At 28.6% G+C, this 24,707-nt stretch overlaps 2 protein-coding genes across 3 annotated transcripts in view; one reads left to right on the top strand and one right to left on the bottom strand.

The window, feature by feature from the left end:
• LOC136986783 (uncharacterized) overlaps positions 1–14,622 on the bottom strand; it is a 31,952-nt gene extending 17,330 nt beyond the window's left edge. The window contains exon 1 of the mRNA XM_067284396.1: positions 14,605–14,622. The gene's annotated coding sequence lies outside the window, so the exon portion shown is untranslated. The remainder of the gene's footprint in view (positions 1–14,604) is intronic.
• Positions 14,623–19,327: 4,705 nt separating this feature from the next.
• The window catches only part of LOC136986784 (ras-related protein Rab-3), a 48,695-nt gene continuing 43,315 nt past the window's right edge, over positions 19,328–24,707 (top strand). Inside the window, exon 1 of one of the 2 annotated variants that reach the window (XM_067284397.1) lies at positions 19,328–19,415. The gene's annotated coding sequence lies outside the window, so the exon portion shown is untranslated. Of the gene's footprint in view, positions 19,416–19,615; positions 19,638–24,707 lie in introns of those variants that run through there. The other variant, XM_067284398.1, reaches the window with a different exon arrangement.

The following is a 24,707-nucleotide window of genomic DNA, read 5'->3' as shown; positions in this document are numbered from 1 at the left end:
TGGTTTGCTTATCCGGCTGTATTAAAGCCGATTTAGCAGGCAACACGCCCTAAGAACGCCCATCTTGGTTTCAAAAAGACCCACAATGCGGAAAGTTGAGCGATGAGAGAAAACAGTTCAGACATATTTGACTCGTCCAAGCCACGAAAATTTCTGAATATTCATAGAGTGGAATCCAAATGCTATAATTCCGTAATAAAGGGATGAAAAAATATTATTATGGAATGCGTGTATGCAATATCGAGATTGGTTTTTACGAGACCGGAGCCTACAGTGCACTAAATGAATCAAAAAGATAATTATTTTTCAATGTAGCACTTGCCTTTCTTCACAATATGCTTTAAACTAAAGCTAGAGTATAGCATGCAACTACGCCATAAAAATAGAAGCCAAAGAAGAAATCTGTTTGTCCACAATTTCATCGCAGCGCATCATGGCTGGCACTTCTCAGAATTATACCCATCAACAGACATTCATATGTAATTGTTACCGCGACGAATTTCTGTAAAATGATACCTGTACTTGCAAATAAAGTTTTGAAGTGGTATTCTTAGGTTATTGCTTCAAGCTAAAGTCGTCTGAAATGGCAACAATTGACCAGAATAAAATAGTATGAATTTGAGACTGCAAAATAATCGTTTGTTTCTAGGTCAATAGTGCTGCAGAGTGTCTCCATTCGTATATTGAAAGAAGGATGGTTAAGTAATGTTTAATAGGTATACAGTAAACTACATACACTTAGTGAAGACCTGCAGAGATTTTAGCTTCATATGAGGCAGAGACGACTACTTTCTTCTTGGAGACACAGATGGACTGTAGGCATCAACACACAGACTGGATAGATAGATATCCGAAAAGCACCTGTGACCAAATACAATGCTTGATGACGAATTAGATCCTTCAGTTCAAGGTAGATTCATGCGCAGAGCTATAACAAAAACACAACTGTGGTCCAGCTTTGAGCAGACTAGGTCATGATGTATTCTTAACATGGAGCATTTATCAGCTTCCCTTAATAAACCACCAAGGGCTTTTAAAACGTTTGAAACAGCAGAATAATTTTAAAATCTTCATTGTGTCATATACCGTAGCTTTTCTTACAATAAAACGAGACTAATTTACAATTTTTAATAGAAAATTAATTTATTTCAAAACATAAATGTTATATTCATAAATGAGATCATAATATTTAGATAACTATAAAATTATTTTTCGTAACATTTAAAATTTTTAGTGTTAGATAACTGGAAAAACATTACTTGATTTTAGAATTTATACATGAATGCACAGTAGTGAATCGTAATCTGCTTTACAAATTATTACTACTTTTTAACTTCTTAAAAAATATGAAACAATTCAAAAATATATTTTCCAAAATATATTAGACGTAATTTCAGTTTGTAGGAATGAAAACAAACGTTAACAGACAAAATACTACACCTCCAAGACCGCGTGGCTCCGTAATTCATTATCAAAATGCACGCTTCTACAAGCGCATTTAGTATGATTCAGAAAATTTAGAAGGATGGGTTCACCTCTATCGTACGTGCCATTAGTAAGTAACTCGAACACTCAGAACGGAAGCGTGACCTTTTCCGTTTTCTTGGCTTGGCAAATCTTTCTGCTGCTGTGGCAACACCCCGTGTCCTCCGAACATCTATGGAGTATGGCGCAGTGAGGAACGTAGATTTTTTCCGGAGAAGTACCCACCGGAATCAATTTGATCGCTGGTTTCGAGCAAGAACCTTCTCTGTGTACTTTCGCGTTGTATTTTTTGGCCATAGCGTTCAGGCGGTTACGTGGAATGACTTCAGAATTTTCGGGTGATTTCTCTGTTCTGGCCGTTACTTCGATGATGATGGCGATTTGAACAACTAAACACAAGAATATCCGAGTGAAGAACATGATTCGCTTGTCTGATTTATTAACGGAAGGCAATTGGAAATTTTATCTCGGATTCTTTCTCCGACACTAGAAATTCTGCATAAAATAAATTATTTATGAAATAATTATAACGCAAATAAATTTTTATGTGATCATATAAATTATTTCACGAACCAATTGTATTACTCGAAAATAAATATTAATGTAGATTTTTATGAATAAAAATATGATCATTCGATAAAATAAAACATGGAATATGCATTTTTATAAAACATATGATATTAACATTGAATTTAGATATTTTAGTGTTTTCTACTTTAATGTATATAAGTACGTACAGCGTAATATAAATAATAATACATACAAGTAAATATTCGAATACGTATATATAGCCCAGTATATACACACACACAGGTACGCAAGTAAAGATGTATATTTATATATTCTGGCATAAATTAGACTACACAAACAATAATCTGAAATCCTATTTAAAATTTATTTTAAATAGGATTTCAAAATATTATTTAAAATTTATTTTGTATACTACTACTTTCTATATATTAACAGGACTTATTATACTGGAAATTATGGATGCAGATATTTAGTCTTACAGATCAAAAATAATGTTCTTTATTTAGCTCACCCGAACACATACACTTAAACACACATACAAAAAGAAAAACAGAATAGTATAAATTATTTAGATATAACAATAGAAAGAAAAAATAATAGATTAATTTACAAGAAATATGTTAAACCAATACAAATACCCAAAATAATTAACTATAAATCTGTGATTCCGGTCAGTATGAAATATAATATATTTAAAATGTATATGAATAAAATAAGGCAAAGAACGAGCGAAATAGAAACACAAAAACAAGAAGAAGAAGAAATAATTAAAATGTTTATTTTAAACGATTACCCAAAATGTATAATAAAAAAAAATGGCTTGAGAAACTAGATAATGACAAACAATTAAAATCAATAGATAAAGAGAAAAAATTTATTAAATTAAGATATGTTTCAAAATTATTTGAAAGAATTAAAAATGTAATTAAAAAATAAAATCAACTTAACACCGAAAAAAATAAATTCAACTAAAAAACAATTGTGTTACAGAAAAGAAGAAAAATATGATATAACAAAGGAGAAAGGAATAGTATATTCATTTGATTGTAATTGTAATCCAAAGAAAACATATATAGGAGAAACTAAAAGAAAATTAAAAATAAGATTAAGTGAACATATCGGAGCAATCAAAGGAAACTATGCAAATTCGGCAGTAGCTGACCATTGTAATACAGAAGGTTGTGCAATTGATCTAAATACGGTAAAAATCAGAAAAAAGGAAAAAGACAACTGTATGAGCATTTAAATATAATTAGGCAAACTAATAAAATGAATAACAACAATGGTAGAGAGATCCACCAATCATGGTTAAGCATTATAAGAAGAGGGGAGGAAGAGGTATAAAAGATGTGATGGGAACGTATTAGAATCGAAATTAAGTAGAAACGAATAAACAAAAAGAAGTAAGTTAATTAAAATAATAATTAAATTTATCGTTTTAAACTGATTTTAATGTATAAAAATTAGGAATGTGTAAAATTGTATGGTTGCTGTGGATCGTGAGTTTAGGCGGAAATGTAGAGAAGATCGGAAATACAGAAATTGTAAGAATTTTTAAATTTATTGTCGAGAAATGTTTGTGTTTTTAACTAATTTTAGTTATAATTGTACCGAGAAATGTTCTTATTGTTAATTGTAGAAAGTGTCGTTTAAAGGCCTGCTGAGGAGGGACGAACAAGTCCGAAACACAAGTTTAAAGTGTATGTGTTCGGGTGAACTAAATAAAGAACATTATTTTTGATCTGTAAGACTAAATATCTGCATCCATAATTTCCAGTATAATAAGTCCTGTTAATATATAGAAAGTATTAGTATACAAAATAAATTTTAAATAGAGTTAAAAAGGACACAAAGGCATAATAATTAATAATCTGAAATTTTTGGGCTAAAATTTAAAATAAACGAACAATTATTTTATTGTGACATGGCCGGTCCGCAATTTTTAATTATTTTTAAAAATTATTTAGTTTAAAATATATGCTCTCCACCTCAAATTAGTAGTGTCTTTCCCCTGTACATCATACTTTTCCTTTAAAGATGAACTCGTGCCAGTCATCTATTAACTGCTTTCAGGGAAAAAGTTTTGAATTGAAATAACGTGGCTTCCAGTTTGCATTGCAAGTTCATATATAATTCGGGACCCTGTCCCCTGAGGTTACAGTATCTGGTTTCGTCTTGCATCTAACTCCTTTCTCGAGATTAAGGAAAGAAAGACGGACACAGACAAACGGACGGACAGATAAACGACAGCGGAAATTTATACCTACAATTTTTTTCAAATTCAGCAATGAGTTGCTCAACTTTCCTGGCAACATTTGAAATTTTGGTAGCGCCATCTGTTATATTTTTATTTAAAAAATCTTTTTATATTTTTAACTATTAAAAAATGACAAAAAGCTTAATTTTGAAGATAGGGACAAGTTTTATTAAAAAATTGTAAATGCTAATAACGAGTAAAATCGTCATTAAGTCCGACCCTACTAGAGATACCCACGATCCCCATTATCTCCCACCCTCGATCTTTAACCACCAAAATTTAATAGCATCAAACCTCCTAATAAACAAACCTCCTGTAAAAAAGTCAGAAATTACCGTTAAAAAGCACAGGAATTATAAAGCGTCAAACAGGGTGAACAAAATCGTGCCCCCCACACACTAACATCCATACATACAGAAGTTACCCCTGAATTTTTTTTGAATTTCTCGACGTTTTAAAGCAGTGTTTCCCAACCTTTTTTGTGCTATGCCCCACCTAAGCCTTTCTAAAATTCTTATGCCCCTCCCCCAACATATATGTTGAACTCTTTTGGAAGGTCTCTCGTTGTCGTGTTCGTTGAAGTTTTTTCTTGCACTTAATTGCCGCACTGTTTTATCGTAACCACGATAAAACCCATCCTTTCATCAGTCTTTTGCACTTTCCAGTCATTGCCAAACGCGACCTGGAACACCACAACTCACGTCTGCCCACCTCGAGGTCTGGGCAAAGAATGTTCTTTCTCCTCTTTCACCGGCCTCAGGGCCTCGTTCATCTCTTTGTTCTCAGTGGTTCCCAGAATTGTTAATCCCACCCCAAGGGAAAAGGGTTATAAAGGAAAGTTCTAGAAGGAAAGGGAAACAAAGAAAATTAAAACTAACTTAAATCAATATTTACAATAAATATAGCATACAGCGGCTATACGGTTAACTTAAACTCTGGACGAGTTTCGAATTGCCCCCCTTAAGAATCAAATTGCCCCCTTGTGGGGCGTGGGCCCCACGTTGGGAAACACTGTTTTAAAGTGTCTTAAGTCCAAAAATGGAGCATACGAGGAGGCGCAGCTTCAACATCAACACATTAAACTGATATTAGTGACGTTCTTTGGTACAATGTATGCAAGACATCTGTATTTATTTCAAAAATTATTTTACGAATCAAATTAATATCCGTTAGTCAGTGGTGCCGTATGCTTTACAAACAGGGTGATTCAAAACTTGGGGTGCAAACCTTTAGGGAGGTAAAGAATATAAAAACTGTATTCACATAGGAATGTATAATCGGAAATACCGTCCTAATGTGCTAGAGGATATACTAACGAATACACAATACCGTAATGACAAGACAATAAATGTTGAAAAATGTCTTTATTAGGCCTCTAGCACATTAGGATGGTGTTTTTGATCATAAGAATCTCCTTGTGACAGTTGTTCCTTGTGTAAGGATTGCTGACCAGGGAAAGGGAGATAGTTAGACTCAAGTCAAGATGTACATACAGTACGAGGGGTTTAGGGCGATGTGCGAGTGGGGATGGACACACACTGATTCAGACATCGTTACAATTAAAACCCATTTATTAAAGTTTACAGTGGCAACTTACAAAGTCATCGGAAAGATGATCCTTCTCGATCAAGGATCTTAAAATAGAAAATGTCCAAAGCTTCCTGTCGTAGGTGTCTCTTCGAAGTTTCCTTGGCAGCCCTGGGGCAGTGTCGTGGATAAGTTGTTTGTTTGTTTAGTTATGGCAACGCAACACATGGGCGATTTGCCTAGGAGTGATGCCTTCCGGGAGGTCTTTTAAGGGAAACTGGTCTCTATTTAGGCGTTATAGACGTGGAGAAAACCCGAAAAACTCCACGTGGCCAGCCCGTCCGAACGAGGCGCGAACCCACGACCGAACTCCCAGTGTTTAGGGTACGAAGACCGCTTGGTCACTGGTGTCGTGGATAAGTCCGGCGGATGTAGGACGATGGTCGACGACAGAACAAAGTAAGAAACTACGGCGAGGACGTTGGAACAGAGAATAGAGGCATGCACAGGTCACTTCAAAATGTTAAAATAACGGAAATTCGTGCTTTGTCCTTGAAATTCGGGGTTAATTTCTATTCTCGATCGCCCACTACGATCGGTCGCTTTCGTCGTTCTCGCTTTCTAAGTGGCTGGTCACTCGTTACGAAGTGTAACGAGACCTCAGCTTGGGTCGCGGGAGAGGTCAAAATCGACGTTTAATTCGATTCCCAACCGAACATAATCGATCTTAGGACTTACATTCCTCTATTGTTTATACGTTCGCGTCGCGTTTTTCATACAAAAACAAAAAAAAAAAAAAAAAAAAAAAAAAATTATTTCTAGCTTCTTTCTTTCAAAAACTATTTTAACGCGAATTTTAGTGAGGGTTTGGACCTGTCCAAAGCCTCACACTTGTGAAAGTTATATATGCATATACTGTACTAGTCGGTTTCCTTCAACATCTGCAGAGGCATTTCTTAAACCCGTGTATTATCGTCTTTTCTGACCCATTTAGCATTGCTCAGGACGATAAGTTTGTTGTATTTATTAGAATACAAGGTCTCCGGAACCGTCAGTGGTGCGTTATAGCTTAATAGGGCCCAGGTGAATTTGAATTAGGGAACCCCATGTACAATGTACAAATATTTTCTTATAAGAGATCGGTTTGGGGCCTCCAGTTGGTGGAGGGCCCTGGCAATTGCCCTTTTTGCTCATAGGATAACGCGCCACTGGAAACCTGGGACTGCATAGACCATGGCCACCCACGGCCGGATGGCCGAGCGGTAAAGGTGGCAGCCTACCGCTCTGGGGGACCCGGGATCGAATCCGAACGGGTCGAATAATCCCCAGGAATTTTTCGGGGGGTGGTCCGTTCGGATATGTCGGGCCCCGTCCCTCACCACCCGGTCGCCCCATTGTGGGCCTGGCCGAACCCATAATGGGCCTACTAAAAGAGGCCCTCTTAGTGCCCACAGGGCGGAAAGAGTTAAAAAAAAAAAAAAAAAAAAAAAAAAAGACCATGGCCACCCACTTTTTTCCCAGTTAAACATCAAAGAAGCTCAAAATGTAAATTAGAAATGCAAACATAAACAAGTATTATATTTATTAGATTTTTTATGTAGGTTAGGTTTTTTAGGGGTAATAGCCCCTATATTTCCCCCCACATAAAAAACCTTATAAATATATTACTTGTTTATGTTTTCCCTCAGTAAGATCATAATTATTAATGTTTTTGCCCGTTCCTTAACAGTTACAAATGACCTAACACCAATTTTTAGAATTTAGTTTTTCAATCGAATAATCAAAATAGTGAGGGAACAGGAACAATTTCATAAAGCTTCACCAGTTCATTCCTTGTGTACATGACAACGCGATACGTAGGAGATCTGTCGAGGGGGATGCCTCCCTGGAGGAATTTCTATGGGAAATTAGTCCCTATTAAGATGTTAAACACGAAGAAAATCCGGAAAACTTTACGTGGCAACTCCTTCGGCGAGATGCAAACCCACTACAAACCAGTGTGCAGAGATTTTATCCATTGGTGGATTACTAGTTCATCGACCTCCTTGTCATATCAGTCGGGGCCGGATTTTGACGTGTTATGGACCTAATCTATAATAACCAAATAGCTGATACAGTATTCTAGTATACGAGGCCCTAAGCTATCGTATACTAGAATACTGCCCGTGTTTAGCTTACGTAAAAATTCCACCCTGGTTTATCAATAATTAGTGGACAAGAAACGAGAACATTTTTTTTTTCTTTATTAATTTTTTAGTATTTTTAAGATAAAGTTCCAATATAATATTCCATATCAAACATAAGTTAAATTATTTCCGTTAAGTACGTACTATGACCTTTTAAAACTACGGAAACAGTTTACGACACGTGTTTTATATTCAGTTTTACTTTTCCTTTTAATGTATTCTGCTTTAATTTATCAAGAATTACACCGAATTTTTTTCAGATGTTCGAAGATTATATTCAAGTAAGTATCATGAATAATTCATAATATTCTAAATTTAAATGCAAACGATATAAATAAAAATGGAGATACCCTTACAGATGAATCTATGGTCTGTAAATTTATCAGTTTTTTTTAAATTAATTTCGACAGAAAAACCGTAATTTTTTGTAATTTTCAGAAATATCTAAATGAATGATATTTATAATAAATTTTTAATGTAACTCTCTATATTCGATAACTGTAGTTGTTCTGTCGTTTAAATAATACAAATAATCGAAACATTTGCGTGAGAGAAGCAATTTTTACAAAAAATTTTATTGTAGAATTTTTAAAATTCCTGAAATTTCTAGACTATTGTTACATTTAACTCTTGAACTTTTTTGTAATTAAAAAAACAGACGGCCGGATGGCCGAGTGGATAAGGTGGCAGCCTACTTCTATGGGGGACCCGGAATCGAATCCGGGCGAGTTGAAAATCCTCAAGAATTTTTTGAGGAATGATCCGTTCTGAAATGTGGACCCTATCACATACCACCCAGCCTCATTGTGGGCTTAAAAAACCAGAAATTTTTAGAGGTGGCCCATCCTGGCATGTCAGATTCTGTTCCTCACCACGCGCAGCCCAGCTCCATTGTGGGCCTGACTAAACTCACCCTGAATTTAAGACCTTTGTGCTCATAGAGAGGAACGAGTCAAAAACGAAAAAAGTTCCTCCCAGTTGGTTCTAATATTGACCAAAACCATAATAAACAAAAAAAATATATTTATTGCCCATAAAATAAAATAAAATTGAAGCAAAAACTTCGTTGTACAATTTAATTATACAGTAGACCCCCCTATAACACGGTAGATACGTTCCGTGTTATATGAATCCGTGTTGTACGAGTCACTTAAATACACGAGCCAATCACAGCCCGGCACGTGTGCAGTTTAGAGGCTACGGCTGTTTGAAAGGTTTTCTTCCATAAAATTAACCGATTCCAGACTAATTTGACTCAACATTTCCAAATCACGTATAATCTTTTGGGAATAATCGATATAATAACTTAACTTTGGCGACGTCATTAATAAAAATATAATTTTTATGGCTGTTGAATAGTAAATGTTTTTAGTAGGTCCAGTGCTCGTTTAAACTCAACGGTTTGTACAATATCCGCTATTGGTCCAGATTCGACCAATCCTGTCGCGACACGAATCGGCGATGACGTTTTACCGTGTTATACGAGTCTCTTTTAGCGTGTTATACGAACCCGATCGCAATTTTTCGCCGTGTTATACTAATCCGTGTTATATGAACCCGTGTTATAGAGGGGTCTACTGTACATAAAAAAATTAATAGTATTTTATTATGTGGCTGCTTCTTTTAACTCCTTCCACCATGTGAGCAGTAGGAGGGTCTTTATATTGCTACAAAGGTCCTCCTATTGCTCAAGCCCATTATGGCTTCGGCCGTGTTAACGATAGGGCGGCAGGATGGTGAGGGCCGAGAAATACTATATAGCATATAAATTCATAAGATTATATTGATAAATAAAATTTAAAATGTGAGTAAATGATTCGCATCGTTAATAATTTTACTTAATGTAAAAAAAAAAAAAAAATTAAATTTAAAATTTAAAATATTACGCCATCTAGCGGATATTAAATAAGACCCGCCATTTTGAAGCAAATTGATACAAAATGGCGGATCAGACTTTATAAAACTAATTTTTTTTTTTTTAATTTAAATTTAAGGATTAATTAAACTTATTTATATTTTAAAATATTGTATTTATAATAAAATAAATATATTTTATTTTTTAAATCCGCGCTGTTACTTTTTCTTCAGGAGTATTATTTTAATGTATTGTTAATGTCTCTACATAGAACTACTGTAAAATTTATATAAAAATTTTAAATTATTTATCCTAGATAAAAAGATAAAATAATAATAATAACTGAAGCTTTAATTCAATAAACAATAGCTTTTACGTTAAAATCGCCTTCGAAATTGTGATGTAAAGCGAAAAATAATAGAAAAATCTGAAAAGAAATATTTTTTTTAATAGAAAAATACGCATTTTTTAAACTAAAAATAAAAAATAATAACAACACTTTCGAGTTAAATGGCAGCATCAAGAATTTAGGTCAAAAATAAACAAAAAAAAAAATACGAATTTTCTTCAAAGCATTTGAATGAAAGACCTAACAATTAAAATAAATAATAGAAAAAATGAGTTTGGATTTGAAAATTAATAAAAATACATAAAATAATTAATAAAATTAACTTTTAAATAATATAATATAATAGTATTTATTTATTTTAATACTATTGTTATTAGTTACTTAAATCCTACTTTATACACTTTTACAGATAATTTATGGTATAATATATAATTATAATTATGTATTTTAATATTTTTCTACATATAACTATTTTATTTTCGTGTAATTATTGTACGATATAATAAGGAGAAATGTAAAAACTCGTTTTAATAAACTGTGATGCATCAAATATCTTCATAGGATTTGAAGTTTGACCCAGTTACTATTTATAGTAAAATATAGATTTATTCATTAAATAAATTTACCAATAAAATATACATTTAACCTGCTCTTAAAATATCAATTTTTAATGATTTGACTATGTAAATAACTTAAATTAGTAAAAGATTTGTTTACTTATCAACGAAAATTCGATCATTTTGATGAGTGTTCCCGAAAGTTGGAAGTCTTACAACAATTTTATTAACTTTTGTAATGTAAAAAAACAAAAGAAAAATTATTTTGTTGCCTTCTTAATGCATTTTTATAATAAAAACACAAAATTATTTTAAAAATTTGATGTCTTTACATATCCTTTACAAACACGGGAACACAACACGAGCCTAGTCGACCTTTCCTTTGATCTTCTTCTCTGCTTACAAATATGTAAATTGATTAAAACTTTGATCCTGAATTTTTTTAAAAATTTTTCAAGTAATACTTTTACAAGAATCCTGTGCCTTTAATCAATTTACATACTTGTAAGCAGAGGCGAGCCTCAAACAAAAGGTCGACTCTTCTCGTGTTAATTGTGCTCGTGTGGCTGTGAAGGATGTGCGAAGACATCAAATTTTTATTTGTATTTACCCTTCAATATAAAAAATAATAAAAAACATAAAAGTTTACTGAATTAAATCGCTTATTTCCAACTTTAAATCCAGTAATTAAGTCTGTGACTGGAAGAAAGCTATTGAAAATTTTCCAATTTTCACTCATTTATCTGCATGAAGAAGTTTCGAACGTAATTATTACGATAAAATTAATTAATTCCAAGTGAATAAAACTCAAATAATTAAAATTTTAACGAATAAATTAATTTTTAAAAATTATTTTAATGAATTATTAATGATTTATTTAATTAAATAAAAGACTCGTAATTGGACACAATTATTGAATGATTAATATAATTTATTTTCTAAATATAATATCCCTTTAATAATATATATATAAAGGTCAATACGCTGAGATTTGTAATTATTCATATTGAAAAACATTATGCAATTTCCTGACAGGTTGCTTCTCCTTAATGCTCGGTAGCATTGAGGAGAAGCGCATTGTTTGTACATAACGATTAATCTAATTAAGCGTATATTATGTTAATTAACTCAAGCTTAAGAAAAGATTTAAGGTTAAAAATAAGGAATAAAACTGTCACATTGGCTACCTTTGACATTCAGGACATTCTAGAAGGTAGCGTGGGCGAGTACAGTACATTCATCTATAGCACAAATAAACAAGGTGTTTAATCTGGAACTATCGCGTGCAACTCGTTAAACTAGATTTTTTATCGATTCAAAATAATAATAATAATAATATAAGTAAATAAATTTAAATTTATATTATTTTAAATCACACGCATCTTCCTTACATTCTTCTACGAAGAAGGGACATAAAAGCATCGATTCTGCGCTAATTTTAAGGGTGCAAACTTTAAAAAAAGCCATAAAAAATACATTTAAAAATACAAAGCATAATTATCTTTTTTAAATAATGATAAATCGATAATAATTTTATCAAAAATTCGAGAAAATTCGCATAATTCTCTTATATTCTCCCGTTAAGAAGGAGAAGAAAGCATCGAATTTCTACTAATTTTCTTTAAAAAAAAAATTAAAATAAAAATTCGCTATACAAATACATAAAATTAAAATACATAATTATCGTTTAAAATTAATGACAAAAAAAAGAATAATTTTATCAAAAATTTGAGAAAAAAATTGAACTTTTAAAGATTTTTTTCCCCCGTTTCTTTTAATAGAAAAATGAATATATAATCGAAAACAATTAATAAATTTAATCTATTTAATAAATTATATTTATAACATAATTACGTTTAAGTTTTTATATTTCCAGGAAATCTATTATTGGATTGTCGAGTTGGAATCAGAAACTTAATTGCTACGTACTAACGTCGCTTTATATGATGTTAGAAACAAAAAATATATATATAAAATAAATAAAAAAACGACTAGAAAACATCGTCTTTCCATTATTTCTATTTTTAACAGAATATAAAAGAAATCGATAAAATTTTATTTTATTTTATTTTATTTCTTACTTAATGAATTTTAATTATATAAATTCGTCAAATAATTTTTTTTTTTTTTTCAAGTAATGGAAATTATTAGTATTCGGGTGCGCAACTTGTATATTTTAATAAATAAAACTTGTTACAGTAAATGGAATAAACTAAAAGATTTAGCTAACGTTCTTCTATATTTTGTATATATTTAAATTCTTTTAAAATGAAATATTTAAAAATTCGGAGTTTTTTCCTGTATGTATGGGGGCACGAGTTTGTTCACCCACTTTGAAGCTTAATAACTCTTGTTCCTTTTGTCGAAAGTTTCTGAAATTTTGCAGGGAGGTTTGTGAATTAGGAAGATTGGTGCTGTTAAATTTTGGTGTTTAAAGGTCGAGGGGGTGGAGAGATATAGGAGGTCACGTGTCGTATCTCGAGTTGAGCACGATTTTGTTCACCCAATTTAAAGCTTAATAACTCCTATGCCTTTTGTCGAAAATTTTTGAAATTTTGCAGGGAGGTTTGTGTGTTAACAGGATTGATGCTGTTAAATTTTGGTGGTTAAAGGTCGAGGGTGTAAGAAGATACAGGAAGTCGAACTTGATAAAGATTTTACTCGTTATTAGCATTTATCAATTTTTTTTTTTTTTTTTTTTTTTTGTTTTTGTTCCAAATCAAACTTGTCTCTACCCTCAAAATTAACATTTTTGTCATTTTATAATAATTAATAACATAAAAAGTTTTTGTAATAAAATATAAAAACAGATGGCGCCACACTCAATTTTAACTTAATAGCCAGAAAAGCTACGCAACTCTTCGTTGAATTTTTATCTATATTTACTCCTGCGCTGTTGCGTCATTGACGTCCATATTATTAATTTTAAGCGAAAAGAAAAGTATAAAAGGTATTTAAATTTCTACAATATTAAATGAATAAATTATATAACATTATTATTGATTTATAAATACGTTAAATAAAAAGAAATTAAGCATTTAACTTATTTGTATTGTGTAACTATATTTAAATATTAAATAATTTTAAACGTATTTAAATAAATATATTTATCATTGTTTAATTACAATTAAGTATAATAATCCAATTAATAGCATTTATATACGTCGTAATAAATTATACAAATTGTAACGCGGTTAACCGGCAGTAAAACCTGTTAAAAACGGAATCCTGCCAAATTGGCATAAATATTCGGTACTATATGTCCGGTTTACACAGGTTTTATTGTATATACAATAATTTTCGTTACAGTTACTTTGTATACAATGGAAGTACAGTCATAACAAAGAAGGAACTACTCTCATCATCGAGAAGCCAACCGTGATTTACTAGTTGCGGCATTATTACAGTAAAACCTGTGTAAACCGGACTCTTATGGTACCGAATATTTATTCCGGTGTGGCAGGATTCCGTTTTTAACAGGGTTTTTTTTTTAACTAAGAATTTTCCCGTTCAGTCAGGTTTCCGTTTTATTACGGTTCCGTTTTGAACGGGTTTTACTGTATTTAAATTTTAAGTACTGTTACGTCAAAAAAAAAAAAAAAAGCCTCTTTATTCACATTCTGTGATACAATCTGTTCTCAAAACATCCTTCATTTCCTCGTTAGACAGGTTTCCGGCTACATAAGTATCGTTTCTTTCCGAGATTCATTTTATGTTTAAACAGATTTCCGTTTTATAGAGGTTCGAGTCTTTATTAATTAATTTCTCCAGACAGTTGGGAGAAATAGTGGCATTGTATTGCACGGACATTTTCCAAATAGATTATTATCTTAACAAAAAAAAAATACACAACTCACCACCAAATGTCCTCGGTCCACAGGTTACAGTATTACGATTTCAAATCGAATTGCTGTCGTGTCGAGAAATTCCGCTTTAACCAGGTTACGTCACGCAATCCGTCTCCATTTCCGCGTTAGAGAGGTTTTCCACTTACATAACAATTGGTTTCATTCTAAAAATTCGCTTTTCGTTTGGGCAGGTTCCTGCTTTGTAGTGTGTCCGTTTTAAACAGGTTTTACTCTATAAAATATATATTTTTAAAGTTAATTTAGTCGAAAATTAAATTAAAAAAAACCATTTTTTATTTATTTCGACTAATTAATTATATTTATTAAGAATAATAAATGTATTAATGATATAAAATTAAGTAGTACAAGTGGGAGAATATATTAAAACATTAATTGCCTTTGTTTATATTGCATTAGTACAAAGAAACACGATCTAAGACTTAAGTATCCTTAGGGATTATTTAATTATTTAAGTAAGGTAAAATGTCTTTAAACTTTAAGAAACATCTGATACTTAGAAAAATAAATAATAATAAAAGAAAACGATTTTATGTAATAAGTTTCTTTATAAATAAATAAAAAAATTTTCATTATATTAAATATATTAATAAACATTTATTTACATTTTTTTTAAATTAAAATTATTAATTTACGTATTTTATATACTGTTCTAAATTTCAATTTACAAATATCGCATTGATAAACACACCTGAAACACACACACGACATCGTGTTTGGGCCAAAAAATATATATATAATAATAATAAATAATCATAAAAATTTTATTTACGAAACTTTCTTTTAGAAAAAACTCCATTTCCATTCTCTATTTTTCATTATTATTACATGTTTAAAATATCATTCAAACAGTTTATTTTTATTTATTTGCCGAACAGAAATTTTTATATTTTACTTTCATTTATATTTATCAAAATGGCGATTGCGACAGGAAAATAATTTATTATTATTATTTTTTTCTTTTTTAAGTTGAATTTTCCTCTATTTTTTAAAAGATAAACCGATAAAATAATTAATTGACATTGAGAAGAAATGGTAATAACATTTATCTTTTCATCTCCTAAAAGGATTTATAAATAATTTATCGTCAAAAATTAAATAATATATTTTATTTTATTTACAAAAAAAAAATTAAAGATAAAAAATTTAGAATAATTAATTACATTTTCCTATAAACTTTTTAAAATTTAAAACATTAATCACTAACATTTTAAACTGGAATTTTATAGCGTAATAAATATTTTAAAAATTCATTTATATAGATTTGGTAAATATAATTTACTTTATGAAACAGCTTTACTCATTTTGAAATTAATATAATTGTATCCAGGGTGAATTTACAATTGTGACTGTAAGCTGTAACGTGTAAGATGCCCTTCTACCTGCACAAAATAATAATTAATTTAAAAGCGTGAGACCCCAAGACCTATATAACCAGGGCTTGATAGAGATTCTGGTTACAAACACAGGGTTAAGGAGAGTGAGATGGGGCCCACATGTAAGAGGCTCCATCTTAATCTCCTTAACCTCACTATTTATCGATAGAAAATTTATAATTTGAATCATTTTCGTATGGTGTTCTCAGGACAGTCTTAAGCGCTTGCGTAGGGTAAAGCGGGACCTTTTGCCATTTTTTTTAACAATTAAAATACCGTAGAATATTTCTTTATTAATAAATGACACTCTTAAAGACTTTATGCCATGTTTTATAGGTGTAGGAATTACTAGAGGCCCCTAAATTTTCTTCGCGCCTGAGGAAAAATCTCCAGCTCTCCTTTTCGACGGCCTTGGCTATTCGTGGCGCGTTATAGCTTCGTGGGGGCCCAGGAAAATTTGAATTAGGGGCCCCGTGTACAGTGCTGACTTTAAATATTTTTTCTTTGGGGAATCACCCAGTATCCTCGTTCGTTTTTTAACGTGACCTCTGGCAGATTAACTAATAAGTTCTGCACTGCGCCAGTGCACCCTCCGCCTATGGCACACCAGCAATCTAGTCCTCAGATATGGCCCAAATTTAAATTTCGATATTCTTAGTACAGTAATGAGTTTATAAAAGATTTGTTTGGAACCCCCTGTTGGTTGGGCAATCAATTGCCCATAGGATAACGCGCCACTGTCGTATGATGTCTTTTTTAAAATAAATGACTGAATTATTGGTTTCACTGTGTCCATGATCCAAATAAAATGGTTCTGCCTGAAACTAATATAGGCTAATTATATTCCAGGTGGATTTACACTTGTGGCTGTAAGCTATAACATATAAGAGGCCCTTCTACCTGCACTAAATGATAATTAATTTAAAAGCGCCAAGACCTAAGGCTCCATTTATGTTTAAACATGTAAATATAAATAGATCTGATTTAATCTATAAGCTAATATATATATACATACGTACTGTACATACATATATATATATACAGTATATTTACCTCTAACTCATAGATTAATTTATATTGTCTATATATAAATGAATCTATGAGTTGACATTACAATAATAATCAATAATGCATGTTTAAGGTATGAATCGCTCACGAAATACCAAGCATTTCCCGAAAACGTTTTATTACTGTAACAATCGTGTTCTATGATTCATTCTACGGTTTTTTGCATGAATCACGTGATTCAAACACAACATTTTTAACAATTATGTAGTGAAGACATAGGTATATGTTTTAACCACGTTTTAAACATGATAAATAGAATTTACATTAAAAAATAATACAATATTTATATATAATATATATAAATACCATTATAATCATTGCTTCCATACAATTAAATTATATAAGAATTAAATTAAAAAAATTAATAAGTACACACATTTAATTATATTATATATATTATAAAAAATATATTATTTTTTATAATTATAAGATGCATATTTTGTTTAACTTATATATTTTTTATTAATTATGAATTAGGGGTGAAGATAAATGTTTTAATATGTTTAATTAATGCTTAACCACGTGATTAAAAATGGGTTTAAAATTCGTTTAAATTTATTAGATAATTAGGAAAAATTTTATATTTATTAATTACAAAATATAATTACATTATTTATAATTTATTAATATATAAAATTCTAATAAAAATTGTGATGATTTATAAGTAAAAATTCATTATTTCTTTCAAGGTTTAATAAAATATTCTATGAAAAATAAATAATTCTATTCTATATTTTTAAATTAAAAAAAAAAAACTAAAATATTTCATTATAACATTAAAATATTGATATTATTTCAATACATTTTCTTCAAATAATAAAATAATAAAATTAATAATTAATTATTGATTTTTATAAATAGAAATTTTATAATCAAAGTTAAATTATAATTAACTTTGATAGAATGTCTCTATCATTAAATAGAATGTATTTACATCTTTAAGAAATATTATCTTAAGCACTTTAAAAGTTAAATAAAAACATAAATCAATAATTTTAGTATATATTTATAATTAATTAAATACAGTTTTATTATAGTATGAACTAATAAATAATGTTAATAAACTTAAATAAAAATGCTTAAAAATTTAAAAATTATAATAAAGTTTTTAATATAATCACTATAAGTAATTTTAATTTTAAATTATTTTATTAAGTGTCTTTATAATGTGCTTTGACTGTGGAAACTAGGACAAAATTGAACATTTGTTTATCTCTCAATCTGTCAAAGGTGCAGGCATATATTTATCATGTACTGTACATGTATATCATATCTATTATTATTATAAGGATTTTTCTAATCTAAAAACAACATAAAAAATTATTTTTGTATAAAAATATATACATGAATTACATCCAGAAAATTATCTGAATCATAAATAATTTATTGAAAAAAAATTATTTTAAGGGTGTTAAATATTAAATTATATTCATTGCTAATTTATTATGTATGCAAAATTAATTATAATATTTAAATTATAGATAAAGAGAGTGAAATTTGATATCTGTGTGCATAATTTTTTGAATGTGAAATTGAATTTTTAAATTTGATTTTTTTTATAATTAATTATAATTAAATGATTTTTATTTGAAAATTAATTAATGTGTTCAAGGTTTAAACTTGTTTTGAAATGTTTTTTTTTGAAATTTTAGAATAATTATTATTAAAAATAGGAGTCATATTATTTATCTTTATAAAATACTTAATAATTTAAATATTTATTAAGCAATTTTTATTGTAAAATATAAGTAATTAAAAAAAATCCCAAAAAATTAATGTATATTAAATTAATTAAGTTATTTTTAATTAAATTAATATTGTATATATTTTTTAATTTTAAATTATTTTTAGATAATAAATCTGTATTTTTTTTATTTATTTTTTAAGGAAAATTTAATTTTTTTTTTAAATTTTATTTGAAAGATTAATTGCTCCAGAATAGTAAAATAATATATGTGTATATGCAGCCTGTATATTTATTTAAAAAAATATATTTAAAAAATATTTAAATTTTTCGTAAATACTATTTTATAATTAGACACTAAAAAACTTAAAAATATATTAATTAAAACGTAAACAACCTCTAGCATGATTTCTACTTTAATGAAAAAAAAATATATATATATATATATTTTTCCCATTTATATTTTTAATTTAAAAATTATTTATAAGTAATAATATATTTTAATAAATTAATTTAAAAAAATACTAAAATATTAATTTAAAAAAAATTATTATTATTATTATTATAAATAAGCATTTCTGTCATCGCGTTTTCGCCCAGCAGATGGCGATGCGACGCGTGATGTCATTTCTATAGATCCGTTTTCCAACGTCATAATCGCTTAGAAGATCAAGGTTGGTTTGGCTTATAAAACCATTTTAATAATCATTAATCGGTTTAAAAATCCTTAATAAAACATTCGGAAATTTTAGCATTTAACAATTAATTTAATTAAGACAATTATATTCGAAATTTTTCCTTATTTATCTTTTTCTCCGTATATGTCTGTGTGTGTGTGTGTATGTATATATACATATATAACACCAGTCCAGTCAAGAGTTTAACACTAGCAGAAGGTATATACGAATAAATAATTATTTAGTGAGAATTTATATAAATTTATAATTTATTTTTATCATTTTTATCGTTTATGATATTTATTTAAGTTAAATGTGTACACATATGTATTTTTTATGGAAAATTGCAAAAATTTAATTCATCATTTTTATCATATACCATCTGATGACGTCATGGTGATAAAGATTAAAAAGTAAACCAAGTATGGTTGATTATAAAACTCTATTTACGTATTTTCCCTCCTTTCTTTGATTAAATATATTTAATCTAATATTATATATATATATATTTAAAAATATTACACATCAATAAGTTAAATTATTTTAAGGTTTATATAAACTATAATAATATTTCTGTATATGTATATATAATGGCTTCTATATGTGTATACACAATTACACTTTATAATGAAAATTTTATTATTTTTGTTAACAAAAATACTAAATTATTATTTAGCTACATTAGGAATTTATTAATTAGCTTTGTTCTTATTTTCTTTTATTTATTATTATTACCATCAAGATCCTATAATTATAAGGCCCGCGTAATATGTGGATATTGCGTAAAATTGTTATTAATCGATGTTTAATTTGTGGAGAATTGTTATACTTTCGATTCTTCGCCGTCTGCAATGACCGACTTTGTTTTAAAATACGAACCGTTATATTTTCGGTCACACGTTCGAAAGTATGAATGATTACGGCTATAAATACGTCGTAGTAACATATATACGTAGGGATATAAATTACATATAGGTAAATACATTAAGTACAATATAGGCATGTAAGCGTATGATGTGAAGCATGTGTCATTATACACGTATAAAATTGTATACGAATGCCAGTTATCAATACAAGCAATTAACCAATATACATACACAGTTGTATTAGGTACAAATATATTAAATCAGATAAATGGTTTTTGAATGTCAACTTGTCTTTAGTTAATGTTATATAAAGGTTTCTTTATATAAATATCAAGAAATCTCCTATTCAAATGTAAATTGAGAATAAAAATCATTCATTTCCATTATTATTTCTTTAATTTTGTACAAATTTGCATGCTGTTTTTAGTATTTAACAATAAGACATTATCTTTATAAAAACATAATATATATATTTATTGTAAATATATATTTATAAAATCATTTTACAAGAATGTATATTTGAATTAAATATTAAAGATATATCTTTTAAAGTGATTTTATTTTATATTTATAATAAACATACTTAATTTCAATATCATTTTTTACTCATTTATGATAAAAATGTATATAAAATTTTATAAGAACATTTGATTGATGATAAAACAAAAAAAAGGGAAATTGCTCCTGTAAAATGTCTTTCACTGTGTGACATCACTGATATGTCAGGAAAAATACATTTGCTATTTAAATTTTATACAAAATCTATTTTTATATTACTTTACTTTAAAATAACAAGTAAATAATTAATTATTTTATTATTGATGTTTAAATTTTTGTTCTTAATTTTATTAAATTTCATATTAATTATATCAGAGATGCTTATGATCTCATTATTCTATTTTTAAAAATTAAAAATACTTTTATTTAAAATTAAATCATGTAAATATCAGTAAAGTAATCTTTTCTGAATATCCATGAATATTATTATTGTTATAATAAGCAGATTTCTTGGTTTTCTCTGGTATTCTGCAGTACGTAATTTAAAGATGTTTGAAATTCTTCGGTTCAATCTATCATTGTGTCGTAGAGTTTCTTTCCATTACTATCTTTTCATTGCCTTCTATGTGATAGTTTTAAACAATAGAAGACAAGATTAAATTACAAGATTAAAAGAAAAAATTTAGTTTTATAGCAGAGTTTTTCTTTTTTTTTTCTTTATGATTAATACATTTTTATCATCAGATAAAATATCAAAATAAAAATTTCATCTTTATTATCATATATACAAAATTCGCATATTTATTTTCATATCCAGCTCATTTATAATGTCATATCTCAAATTATTCAACTACTTTCCTGTTACTCTTTGTTCTGTTTTCACTCTTGTAACTGCGTAACATCAGACAGAAGACCGACGTCACGAATCTTATATTTTGTTTCGGTGTAAAGCTCTCTATTTTCGCATCCGATTTGTATTTTTTAATTTCGATTTCGAACAAGCGATATTGGACAGACACGAACAAAAGCCGGAAAAAGATAAGATTTATCACGAGTTTGTGTTTCGAATAATTTGCTAGATGTTGTTCGTCCTTACATTTGAAAAATTTATTCTCTCAGCTAATTATAAATTCTAATTTGTTATAATTACCAAATAGAAAATCTTTCATCACTTCGATTTTCTTCTCTGTTGATGCAAATTTGATGACTATTTAATATTTTAATTAGAGTTTATGTCTTTAACTGCACCATTCTAGTTTTTTTATTCCTGAATGTAGGAAGAGGGTATTGTTTTACTGAATTAATAATATATGTTGGTTATAGTAGCAGATAATATAAATATTTAATTAGAACAAAATTTATGGTTTTTGCTATCTTCGTTCTGTTTTCGGTTGTATTTACATTTAGTAAATAGAACTAATTATTTTTTTAAACTTGTAATATTGCTTCATTAATTTTTTCATCTGCTTAAAAAATGCATAATCAATCAATAAAAAAATTAATATAATATAAAAAGTATTTAGGAATAAAAAGAAGCATTAAAGGAATGAATTTTTATTTTATTTTAGTTTTTTTCAAGTATTGTGTGGTTTTGACACGATTACACTTGAAAAACTATCTCTTAAGAGACTTTATTGAATAGCGTTCTTCAGTCTAACAAAAGTTTTTTTCATTTTCAAAGACAACTTTTTTTAAAAAATATTTATCAGTTGATAATTTATGTTTTCATAAAGCTAGGTGCTGTTATTTTTTTTAAATTTATAATTGATTCTTTAACAAATAGCATGGTTTAAATTATATTTTTATTTACTTGTTTAATGCGTTTTTTTTTCCTCACTTAATCAAACTGCAGAAACCTTATCTGATACCATATGATTGCTTTTAATTAACTTTAATTGCTTTCCCGATAGGAAGTATAAACATTCTAATAAATTAAATGTAAAATAAAGATGCAAGTTTGTTGATCTATACATCAGTTTTAAAACAGAAATGTAAATAATAAAGAATTAGTAATTCCTAGCTGCTGATATATAATAGATTATTGTTAACCAGAAAGGCGATTGTATATGTTACGAATAGCGGCTAGTTTCTCTTGGTATATTTGGAGATTTTAATAAGTTTTTTTAATTATTATAAATACTTAAGAATAATCAGCTTATTCACTAGCACTGGTTTAACTTTATAAAAAGATTTAGTGATTTTGTTTAGAAAATATCACTTTACCGAAGCTGGAACTAGTTACTTCGCCTGAAACAGTCTCTCTGAAAGTGACTGAAAACATTTGTGACAATAAATATTCATTGCTGGAAGTGTGAGAAAGATGTGGTGTCAGTAAATTTGTTTAGAAATTTTATTGTTTTATTTATTTGTGTAATTTTTATTTTTTTAAGTTAGATTATTTTAAAATTGATTTTATTTGAATTAGTCTTTTAATTTAAATTGTTCAATTAATTTTTACCTGCGAAGGTTACTGAATATGAGCGAAAACATTCGTTTCTTTCAATAAACCTAAAGCTAGTGAATAAGTTAATTATTCTTGAGTATTTTCAAGGATAATAATACTATTAAAATGATTTTTGTGTACATTTATAATACCTGTATTTACTCAAATGCAAGATGCCATTGAATCTAAGGCATATTTTAACTTATGCATACTCAATAACAGATTCTTTTAAAATAGAAAATAGACAAATTTATTCCATCAGAACTGATTCTGTCGACATAAATTTGTTCAGCATTTATTGCAAGTGAAGTAAGTTATATATCATTGTCTTCTTCACTATTTGTGTTAGGTTCTACTGAACCAACACTGGATTCAAAGTTCACATCTTTCCACATGCAATCATCCTCAGTACCATTTAAAGTATCAAAAATACAACATTTCTTGAAAGAGGGATGCACAAATTTTTCTGGGATTTTCATGGTTATGTCATTACTGTAATAGACTAATGAGATTGAGCTAAGTTGACTTAAATATTTACTATTAAGAAAATTTGATCTGATAAAATCATCAAATGATACAGTGGAATTGGTAGCAAATAACGTGCATGGCACTAGAAGTCACTAATTATAATGTATTATGTCAAATCTAAGATGCACTCTATTTTTAAATACATAAAAATCTGAAAAAGTGCATCTTAATCAAGTAAATATAGTAGATTTTATACAATAAATACTAAAACTTTGTATTCATTAATGTATATACTACAAACCAATTTTGACAGCATCTTTATTAAGAATACAATGGTATTGTATACTTTTATATCCACTTAAAAGGGAGTTTTTCAAACAAATAAACTGAAATGTTATATCTTTTGAATCCAACGTTTACCCAAGTTTAAGAATTACTCAGAAGACAATTAATTCTCGAATATTTTATTTAAATGCATTTCAGATTGGAATTCTCGCCGATCCATCTTCAGTAAAGGTACAATCTGCAACAGAGCCTACACCAATATTTTGACTCTTCAAAACAAGTCACAGTAACTCGAAGAGTCTGAAATATTGGTGTAGGCTCTGTCACAGATTGTATGTTTACTGAAGAGGATCGGCAAGAATTCCGATCCAAAATGCATTTAAATAAAATATCCGAGAATATTAATCATCATCTGAGTAATTCTTGAACTCAGGTAAACGTCAGATTTGAAGGACATAACATTTCTGTTTATTCATCCAAAAACCCTCTTTTAAGTTGTTATAAAAGTGAATGATTATATCCAGCAAATATTGCTAAGTTTAGCTTTGTATTAAATGGTATTGTATTTTCTAAAGAGTTTTATTTTTTTCACTTCTCTAGGATTTACTGCCAGTTTTTCACAGTAAATATTGCCTGTCCTAGAAGTTTTTGACACTAAATCTAAAAAACAAAATAAAGTGACGTTCATTAATGCTAAAAGTTTTCAATGAGTTCTTAAAAACTTGTTTT

The sequence above is a fragment of the Centruroides vittatus genome, unplaced genomic scaffold, assembly GCF_030686945.1.
Source record: "Centruroides vittatus isolate TY-2023 unplaced genomic scaffold, ASM3068694v2 scaffold_1172, whole genome shotgun sequence".
Lineage (NCBI taxonomy): Eukaryota > Metazoa > Arthropoda > Arachnida > Scorpiones > Buthidae > Centruroides > Centruroides vittatus.
Note: the sequence above shows the minus strand (reverse complement) of the source record. Positions and strands in the feature narration are given on the sequence as shown.